This window comes from Cuculus canorus, chromosome 4, assembly GCF_017976375.1.
Source record: "Cuculus canorus isolate bCucCan1 chromosome 4, bCucCan1.pri, whole genome shotgun sequence".
Lineage (NCBI taxonomy): Eukaryota > Metazoa > Chordata > Aves > Cuculiformes > Cuculidae > Cuculus > Cuculus canorus.
The window spans coordinates 69,043,789-69,053,230 of record NC_071404.1 but is presented as its reverse complement, the minus strand read 5'-3'; positions in this window follow the sequence as shown (position 1 = coordinate 69,053,230).

Genomic DNA, 9,442 nt, shown 5'->3' with positions numbered 1-9,442 from the left:
CAGATGATATGCTCTGCTCTTTGTACCTTGAATTTAATTTTCACTTTTTCAGGTTGACACTAGCCCTGGTTGAAAGAAATGTCAGACCACGTTCTTTGAAAATCACCTACTGGTCCTTTCCCTTTTTGGTAATATAAAAATTTCCCATGGAAGACACACACATGGGTAAAATAGCATATTTTTTTTGTTGTTTTAAAGAAAGAACATGAATTTAAGGAGGCAAGAATTTTCACAGATATTGGCAGACAGTAACATAAGAAATTCATGGTATTGAGCCTCAGCTATGTAAGAACTAGACATCTACTCTTGGTGGGTCTCCTAGGCCTTCTAATCAATGCATAGTGAATAATAAAGGGTAATAAATTAATGCTGGAAGATTATAATTAGAATATTATTGTTATTAGAAGATTATTATCTATAAGATAATGGGAAGAATCACCCTTTGTGTAACTCTCTACCTTTAGAAATGTTAAATATCCAAAATATTTTCCAAAGAAGTAAAAATGCGGTTCTGGAGAACAGATTGACAGTTAAATAAAGATAATTACTTTCTGTCATTAAAATAGTAAAATCAAGTAAAACCACGACAGCTTTTCAAAAACCTGTGCTTCCAGGTGAGGAGACGAACTTCAGATATTAACGCCAGAAAATATACATTATTATCCATATAGTAGAATTATTTTAGTTAGTTTTGAAGAATTTGAATAATCTGGATTATAATTGTTCCCAGATTTTAAACATCTTGAAGCCCATAGCAACTTAGGGTACAACGTGAGTATTTCGTTTTATTTTCACTTCACACTCTAAATTTGTTAAATTGCCCTGTCCTTTCACACCTTTGTTCTGGCGAGGAACATGGTGATAATGAAGTCCTCACAGCAGCATTGTGTTAATCTTTTATCTGTTGCTGTTGATTCTGGACTTTACCATTTTATATTCCTTTCTAGTTTAACTCTCACAATGACTTTGTTCATTGTTGTTGTTTTATGTTCAGCAAGGTTTGTCAGGATATGAAAAAAAAGCTTGAAGCGTAAGAAACATCACAGAGACTGTCAATTAATAAATCATTAATAAAGAAAAAAACAACAAAATGAACAAATAAACAAGGAAAATGGGCTAAGTGGAAAGGTGTTAATTGAGGAAGATCTGAAAGGCTTGAAAGATCTAATCATAAAGAATTAAAAAGAGAGTGAATTTTTCACATGACTTCACCTGCTTAGACGTTTGAGGAATTTGTCCTGCACAGCTGTGATGTTGTGAAACAACATGAAAAACACAAGCATAATCAAAATTGACAGAAGTGGAAAAGGGAGAAGATGGACAGACAGGATTCTGGGGGATTATAGATGGAAAACACACTTGGTTGAAAATTCATTTTCAGATAATGTTAGGATACAACACAATGAACACCAAGTCAATGACCTGAAGTAAAGAAAAAAGAAATAATTGACATTTAAGGCTCCTGTTTTCCTTGAAGAGCTTAGTGTGAGAGATGTGTAGTATGACTCAGGTCCTTGGAACCCAGCCTCCCATATTGGTCACTCTAAAAATTTTATATCGTTCTATTGATCTAGCTATGTTAAATGTGAAAGCAGATGAACAAAATTTAAAGATGGATTTTTTTTTATTTTTTTTTTTTCTGAATCAGAGTTGAGAAAATTGGGGAAAAGAGACAGAATCCTTCACAGGTAAGTGAAATCCAATTAAAATCCAATTGGGACAATACATGGTAAAAATGAATTCCTGTGTGGTAAATTTTAAGAAACAAATTGATATATCCTTTGGAGTTTACAGGCAAAAGTAGTCAAACTGACCTCTGACCACTGCATTATTGGCTCTCATTGAGTATTCTAATTAATTAAAACAAAATTTGTTTTGTTAATGAACTTGTTTCCCACTGTTATGTAGGTCTAGTTTTGATTAATAAAACATAGAAATGAAATACAAAGATAAATTTGATGCATTACATTTAAGAAAAAATTTAGTTTCAGTCTTCTGTACACTTCCTACTATTAACATAATCATCTAGTATTGTGTCTTATTTTTCCCCTTATTTTCACAGAAAACAAACAAAAAGATAAGAAGATTTTGGGATATTAGTATTTTTAAAGCTCTTTTTTATAATTTTAAGATTTTTATGAGATGGAAAAGACTAACTGTAATTGGCACTGAAAGAAAAAGGAATGAAAAGCGTGATCATTTTTAGACCTGGCCTCTTGGGCTGGGTATGGACATTTCAGCTGAAAGGAGAAAATCTTGCAGTTCCAGTGTCATATTTCCTCTCTTTGCATATATTAATTCCTAATGGTAAGCTAAACAGTTTTATCAAAACTAAATTGCCAGAACTAAACAAATAAAACCAAAACAACAGCAGAACCTAGACCTTCTTCATTAACCACAGTGAATAAAGTGTACACTATTTTTTTCCCAAGACCAATTTATTCTCTGAACCATGCATGCAAGCTATCAAAAGCTGTAAATTAGTGGTCACCTCAGGCATTAGAAATAAGAGCTGCTTTACAGGATCTCCCATTGAGCCGGTCTTTTTCATCTTTGTTAATTAACACTTTTTTACCATTCCTTTATAATAAATAATTGAAACTATCATGTAGGACATGATTCAGAAAAGAGAAAGCAAAAACTGTAAAGCAGATAATTTTCAAAGAAATCTTTCTCTGATTGGCTTCTTCAGTAAAACCTCAATAATTAGAAAATAAATTGTTTTCTGGCTTTCAAAAGTCTTTCAAGCTCTCTACTACCAGGGCAACTTTAATTTCTGTGCACATAGAGCTTCCTATGGGTGCTGAAATTCAGACACTCAATTCCCTGAAAAATCCAGGCAAACCATAAAATAATTCACAGTATCACGAGGACCACAGCAGTGTAATTCCATAGTAAGAGTGCTGCTGTGTCACAAGATCTTCTAAAATTAAGAGGCATCTTTTAGTATGAAAAGGAGCAAGTTTTGGACTGTATGTCTTTGATCCCAACTGTAGGATTTCCAACTAACTAGAACTTCTTCTGTGTATGTGAACATGGTCTCCCAGGAATCTCGTACACTCCTATCAGCTGTGTCCGTAAGCAACATTACTTAGTGTTATTAGATAGCATAGTGAATGTGTAGAGAGGTTATGATCTAGGAAACAAGCAGAACACCCACAAGCAGCTAACCATAGAAGCAAAGCTTCACCCGTAATTCTCAGTAGCTTTTCAAGGATCCCAACTTCGTACTAATTCTGAGCTGGTATTAGCTTTTGAGTACCACAAAACACTGTTCTTGTTTGCATAGTTTAATCTGCCTGGGGTAACAGGGTCACAAAAGAACATTTTTACTGTCCCAGCTCTCACCTCCGCTTTTGTGTGCTCCAAGCAATTCTGTAATAATTAGACACACCTGCAAAGCCCTCATTTACAAGGAAGAAATCTCTGCCATACTGTGATTGTCAATATGAAGACTAGTTTGATTAAACTTGTGTTAAACAAACCTTGAGTGTGCATTTTTCAGGATTGTTCCACAGAGCTTCGCTGCAAGGAAATGCTGTATGAATCAATATAATTATGGAAAAGGAAAACCTAAAGGTAATTTGATAACCCTCTGCAGAATTTAGCAAGTTGTCTGCGAATGAAATGTTGACATTTCTACGGTTACTTTACATATAAAAGAGATACTTTTCATAAAAAGCAAAGCACTTACTTAACATTCCTCAAAGGTGGATCTACTGTTCTTCATTAGCTAAGTTTCAATTGCCTTTGTCAAGCTCGTCTCCTTAGCAAAGGTCTCTGTCAACTGTGAAATCCACTTAGGGTAATTAGTATTCTGTTAGATTTAACAGAGTCTGTGAATTAATACTGTAACAAAAGAGAACGCCTACTTGTTTCTTCATCATCAAACAAGAGGAGCTTCCAGCTCCTGTGACAGCTGAATCTGGCTGGTTTTCATGTCATATAGACCACACTCAGGGTAAAAATTAATAACATTAATTTCATTTTCCATTTTACCAGAAAATAGAACATTTTAAAATGTTTCTATTGATTTGCAAGAGCAAATTGTGAAATGTACAGGTACACAATCAGAAAACAGTATCCTCCAGATCAGCGTAGCATTTTATTTTAAAATTTTTTTTGCAGATGTTTGAATTTTGTTTAGGAATGTTGATTTTTTTTTTTTAGTTTTATTGGTAATCCATAGTCATTATTATTTTTATATTTGATTATGTCACATTGCCGCGACTATGTACAAATGTACAACAGTTAAAGACCTCTGAAACTCTGGTATGGGATAACATTTGAAGTGTTCTACTGCATACTTTTAACAGCTGTCACTGAATGTCTGCTGCTTCTTGACTGAAATATTTTCTCTTTTCTAAGCCTAAAAGAGATTTTTGACCCAAAAAAAAGCATGCTGGAATAAAGCAGAAAGCTTTGCTAATATCAAGCCTATGCAGACTTAGAAACTAAAGGTCCCCAGTAATTATAAGCAGATATAGGCTATGTAAGTAATGTAAGCAAATCTGGACAAGGATATAGAGACTGGGAAAAGGCTCAGTTATTCATTGTAAGGTTAAAAGAGAGAGGAGGAGAAAGATAGTGGATCATTTGCATGAAAATCTCACTATTTACTAGTGCCAGAAATATGGTAAAAAACAAGAAAAATGCAGAAATCGTAATAGTTTATGAAAACATATGTTTTAGTCTAATTTTATGATTTTGTTAGCATACCAGAATTTGATAGGTTAACGCTCCTAGTGGAATATATTAATACTAACACCTAATACATTTTCAATAAAAATTGACATAATATGAAATGAAAATGTGTGCCATTACAAATGCATCTTTTGAACAATAGGCTATAAAATGAGTTTCTGTTAGTAATCTCCTAGCCACAAAGAATGGTTCCTTTGTATTCTTTAGCAGCCCAAGCAAGTGTCCCTATCAGGTTTCTATTAGTTTGTAGTTAGACATTCAAGCTCTTAAAATTACCCATGCTAGCTAAATTCAAACTAGAATGGATGTCTGTACTGCCATCACACCTTCAGTACATTGTGTAGACATAACTTTGAGATCAAAGTATTTTCTGTTTTTTCTTATAGTGGCACAGTTTGACACTTTGAAGCATGAAACCTCTTCATTACGACAAAAATAAGAGACATTTTTGACATAGAAAATCTGTTTCAGTCCCTAGGAAGGGTTTGTCTACATGAAGACGCTAGTGAGAAATTGAGAAGTGTGTGAATTGAGAAGTAGTTGCTGTTACAGACTCTCTTTTTTGGCAGTCTTAATAGGTGCTTATGGCCTTTCTATGATTTGGCCAAAACCATTCAGAAAATGTTTTAAGTAAGAAATAGTAACAGCCACACCAGGGACTAGAAGGTATTAATGACCCAGGTAATTTCAGGAAACAGGATTTAAGTAGAAATTGTTTTCTTGCCATAAATTGAACTAACAAAACCATGAAAATATGACAGTTCTGTAATTTTGTGTTTGAAGTTCTGAATGTTTGAGTTTTTCTAAAAGTTTCGTATACAATTTAGTATTCCAAGAAAAAAAATATATAGAATCATAGAATCACCAGGTTGGAAGAGACCCACTGGATCATCGAGTCCAACCATTCCTAACACTCCCTAAACCATGCCCCTCAGCACCTCCTCCACTCATCCCTTAAACACCTCCAGGGAAGGTGACTCCACCCCCTCCCTGGGCAGCCTCTGCCAGTGCTCAATGACCCTTTCCGTGAAAATTTTTTTCCTGGTGTTCAGCCTGAACCTCCCCTGGCAGAGCTTGAGGCCATTCCCCCTTGTCCTGTCCCGTGTCACTTGGGAGAAGAGCCCAGCTCCCTCCTCTCCACAACCTCCTTTCAGGTAGTTGTAGAGAGCAATAAGGTGTCCCCTCAGCCTCCTCTTCTCCAGGCTAAACAACCCCAGCTCTCTCAGCCGCTCCTCATAAGACTTGTTCTCCAGCCCCCTCACCAGCTTCGTTGCTCTTCTCTGGACACGCTCCAGAGCCTCAACATCCTTCTTGTGGTGAGGGGCCCAGAACTGAACACAGTATTTGAGGTGCGATTTCACCAGTGCCGAGTACAGAGGGAGAATAACCTCCCTGGACCTGCTGGTCACGCCATTTCTGATCCAAGCCAAGATGCCATTGGCCTTCTTGGCCACCTGGGCACACTGCTGGCTCATGTTCAGTCGGCTGTCAACCATTACCCCCAGGTCCTTCTCCTCTAGGCAGCTTTCAATATTTACCAAAATAGCAGCCAGTCCTCCTCCAGGCAGAGCTTTCACATTCCAAGTTGTCCTGCATATGTCCTTTGTACCTCTAAGTCATATTCTCATGGCGTAGTGCGCAGGGAAGAAATTATTTTGCTCTATCTCATTTGTGTGTTCACAGAGGTTCCCTATGGCACACATACTACCGATAACATTTTTCAAACAGCTTCCATATCTCTGCTGACAGGGCCATATAGCTTGCCTTACTATCTTATTTATGTATATATTTTAGTTATAAATATACCAATGCTTTTTCCTAAGTGCCTGCTATCATTATGAATTGTCCAGAAGGCTTCTCAAAGCTGTGCTAATGCATACACCTGTGGTGGTGGAGAAAGAAAGAAGCAATCCAGCTTACCATCTTATTTATGTATTTATTTTCTTATAAACATACCTATATTTTTCCCTAAGTGCCTTAAACAATATATCCAATAAAGAATATTAATCAATAACTATGCTCAAATCATTCAGTCCTTCCAGTTCTGTGCTGTGAAACAACTGTGAGAAACTAAATGGACCTTGTAGAGTGCCCCGTAGTTCAATAAATACAAAGCTTGTCTGATCACGGAGACAAGGTAATTTTAGCAATCGACATCTCATCTACAGTACTCTCCCTCTGTTTCTGTTCAGATTCAGCTGAAGAATTATGAATTTTTTTTCAGCTTTCAATTTATTTTAACAGTTATGGCAGGAAATAAAAGAAGAAATAGTTAAAAAGTAGTAAATAGGAAAGACTCAAAGTGTTTCAAGATTCACAGGATACCACAAATAGCGTAATTTTTGCTTCTGGAAAGGATCTTGGTTAAAGAAGAGAAGAAGGAACTCTTAGTGGCAGTCTCAAGAAAATACTGAAATTCAGAAGAAAACTGAGAGAGAAGAGAGTTAGAGGGAAAAAAGAAGAAGAAAGTGCCAGGTATAAGAAAGTACAGCTGCATGTCTGAAGTGCTAATTGTATCTCTAGGTGTGTTTTCAGTTCTTAGGTTTGCACAGTTAATACTGCATTCAATATTCCATAGTAACTCTTTTTCCCATAAATCTGGGAAATAATATGAAGGCTGTTTCTTTTCCTCAAAAGCTAAGAAGAAAAAACAAATAATTTTGTTTTTCAAAACCACGATCATACCAAGCCCTACTTATTATAAAAATAGATTATGTTCAGAGTTTTCACCTTTATATATTATAAACTTTTACATTGCTGAAGTTTCAGAGCATTAAACAGAAAAATGTCAAGAGATTCTCATCACTGGAAAATGTAGAAATTTGCACAGCTATCAGAAGGATGTGAGAAAAAGAACAAGCATATGTATTTCTGTTGTGTTTATGCATTTATTTTCACTTTAAAAAGATCTATATTTTTCTCTGTTTGTCAGCTATGGATAATAATCAGATTGGTTTTAAGTCTATGCTGATAACTCAGTATTTTCTTTATGTGCTTGTATTGCAATAATTTGTAGGAAATTCAATCATGAAGGAGGTCTCTTTGGGCTGTGAAGGGTGTACAAACTCAAAACAAATTGTTGGTGATTGAAATAATCTGATTTTGTCCACACTTTCTTCTGTCCTTTAGTAAGAATACTTATGAAAACTAGTTTTCATCATTAGGTTTGGAGTTAGAATAATCCTTTTCTTTGCTGTGATCTGATGATTTGTTTAGCTTATGCAAACTGCAATTTCAAAATATATATGTATATTATTAGATTCTTTTCCAAGCTGCAAGACGCATTTGTTTGCAGAGGTTTTACTGTTAACTGAGTAATTATACAAGAGATGATATGTTGCGTTGGCTCCAATTTGTGTGTACACAGCTTGATATTCTTCTACAAGTTTTGTATTTTAAGCATTGCACACTAGATATCCAGGTTGATAGCAGTCAAACAAAATGAAATACTGAGAACCAAAATGCCCGTTTATCCTCAGGGATGCCATGACAAATTAGTAATATGATCTCATATTATAACAATGCTTTCTGTTGTTATGACAGTTGTCATATTTTAATTCTTTATGAATTTTCATTTGGGCACTATCATAAAAATTCTTTGTACTTGCTAATTTGCTTTAGAAGTAAATCTCCCTTATTTCCCAGTTCTTTTGAGTATATGCCAGCCTGGTCTCCTGTGAATTGAAGCATCTGAAGCATCTTGAGAATCGTTCCATTTTCTAAGAGACTGTCTGTGTTCCCAAGGCATTGTTTTGGCAGTAGATGATGCTGGAGACGCTGCAGCCATCCCCACTTGTCCCTTGCTGTGGTAGCAGTGCTGCAGAGAATAAAGCAACTCTGCATCTCTTTCATACTAGGCAATAAGATTATCTGAGAGTTATTTTACGTGGGTTACAGCTGTTCTATGCTTCCAGCATGGCATAAAGCAACTATGAAACAGCATTTGAGCCTAGTGGTGGGGGGATTGTGACTGTCCTTTTGTACCCTATTCTAGTCTGTTAAGTAATGCTTTTGTTAATATCGGTCACCAACTTGACTAGATTCAGACTGAAAACCAGGAGATAAAATGATGTAACTATCATTCCTAACCCCTGAGACGCTTCCACTCTCAAATCTTGAAAATACTATGTGTTAGTGTGTTGGGCCTTTGGCAAAAGGTTCTCTAGATTTCTAATCCATTTCTTGAGTTAATTTGGAAAAAAAAATTAACCCATCGCTGAAAAGTCTATTGAGGATATTCTTAAGATAGGAAGTGACTATTTATTAGTAGCCTTCACACAATGTAAATGACACTGTCCTGTACAGATGCATCATGGAGTTTCATTCTCTAAAATAAATCTAAATAAGCAAATAAATCAACAAATCCCAATCTTGCTCTGAGATTATGTATTGAATGACTAATCCATTCTTACTAGACAGCAGAAACCTCTATAGACTGAGAAAAGGTGTCATTAGCTGATTTTCATTCCAGGACCAAAACCAAATAAAGCCAGAGCTATAAACAAACAAAAATGTATTAAGCTGACAAAAAAGTCTCCAGTGGGAAGTGGAAGACAACTAGAAACAATGATAATAACATCTTCATGTGCTCTCATTACATGAGCAATTTGGGGATGTGCTGAACAATTCAGAAATATTTGAAATTGCTGGGTATATGTCATAATTGTGGGTTTACAAATATGTCAGATCCTTTATCATGCAGGCTCCTTTTATTCATTGCAAAAAATTCTAGATCAGA